Raw genomic sequence first — 1,993 nt, 5'->3', positions numbered from 1 at the left:
ACTTTTCTCCTCTTTCTTACAACTTCCTGCTGTTTTTATCCTGGGAGCACCTGATCCAACCCAGGTGAGTCTCATCTAGTAATCAGGGCTGGTTTAGCTCCAGCTCACAGGCAAGCTGCCCTTTTACACCTTTATTTCAGACTAAGAACCATGAAAGATTCATGAGAATGTGCACAATGTGTTTGTAACAGTCTGTATTGAATAGAACCTAAAACGACACTTTTACTCCATTTAAAGTTGCTGTGTCTAGATAACAGTGATTGTTCCTCACTGCACCTAAAATGAGCTAGGGGTAGCATAGAGAAAGGAAGGGGTAGTGCACAAAATAATTGTTTTTTGCTGCTGCATTCTGAGACTGTTCCATATTGGTCTCCTCTCAAGCTTGGGGTAGACACCAGGCTAGCATTATTGTAATGAGGAAAAAGCAGATTTGATGGGTAGTGTGCAACATTGCTTTGACTATACCAAGTAATGGATCTTTATTTTATTTTATTTATTTATTTATTGTCTTTCCATGCAGACCTACTCATTCTTTCATATTAAAAGTAGCTCCACTTAATTAGCTATCTAGAGAGCAATACATAGCAGAGAGGATTTGTCCTTTGAACTCCAACCTTTGTTTTGTTGAGCAAACCAAACATTGTATGAAGTTATGTTTGATTTTCATGGTATTTTGGATATAATACCTATTCAATGCGATATTGTGAATTATCATTTGAAGTTTTAACCTAGTTGTTTTTGTTTGTTTGAAACTCATGCCAATATATGGATAGGATTTTTGCGTTCCTTCTGGTACTTAAATTGACAAATGAAAAATGGAGGGGAGTAAGGGGGTTCTATGTATTTTGCATTACAAATTTCTTTTTACTATTAAACTATTGTATGGTGATAAATAAATTTCTGATTTAGGATTCTTAACAAAACTAAACCTCTTCAGCTTTCTCCATCATGAAACAAGACATGATTAAAATGTATTGTGCCCCTTCTAAGGATTTCTACTCATATAAGGGAAATGTATATGGTATGAAGCTGGGTAATTTAGAGAGCCATTTAAAGTCTATTGGCTAATCTTTGTTACATGTTTCCTTTGTAGATCTCTTTATACAGATAATCTTTTCTTATTCTGACTTCGCTGTTGTTTGCTTAGTATACATATTGTATGATAGAAAACAACGTCTTTACAACTTGTAAGCTACAAAGTCATCAGTAACCCTTGTAAATATATAATGTATTCACAATCAAACAACCTTGTTAACAATCTGTTATACTGCATACCCTTTAAATAACTTACAATTAGAGCCAAATATGCTTTCTTGATGTACTTTTGGCAATAGGCTAGATTCTGATGTTCCCCATTGCAAGAATAGGCATTTATATATTTTGGTCATCAATGCCAAAAGTGGAAAATCCATCAATGAAATTGAAGAGGTAGAAGCTTTGACTGGCTGATGCTGCAAATTCTTCTACCTCAAAGTCATGATCCAGGTAGATATAGCATTTTTGCAATACAAAGTCATTATATATCCTGATGAATAAGAGGTATTTGAATAGTTCAAGACGTTCTGGAAGCATCCTAGATCAAAACATTGGAATTTGACCAATTACATGATTGTTTGGACTCGTGATTACCGGGATATCCTGATTACGAGACTAATAGTCATTACATGACTAGCGCTGATGACTGTTGGACTGACCACTGCCTCATCCATTCATGCATATCCATCAGGATTGCTCCTAAACGTAAAATGAAAAGGAAACAGATCAGGTGCAATATAAACATTGGGTGCTTGAAGGACCCACTCAAGCAGAGAAAATTCCAGCAACTCCTGAATGAGACATTACCAACAGAGCACACAGAAGGAGTCGAAGAGCACTGGACAGGACTCGAATCAACTGTATTCTTATCCTGTGAAAATACCATAGGATACAAGACCAGGAAACATCATGACTGGTTCGACGAAAATTACACTGAAATTCAAGGTCTCATCTACAG

This window comes from Emydura macquarii, unplaced genomic scaffold (genome assembly GCF_026122565.2).
Source record: "Emydura macquarii macquarii isolate MOO-44397 ecotype Brisbane River unplaced genomic scaffold, CSIRO-AGI_Emac_v2 contig_2897, whole genome shotgun sequence".
Classification (NCBI taxonomy): Eukaryota; Metazoa; Chordata; order Testudines; family Chelidae; genus Emydura; species Emydura macquarii.
Note: the sequence above shows the minus strand (reverse complement) of the source record.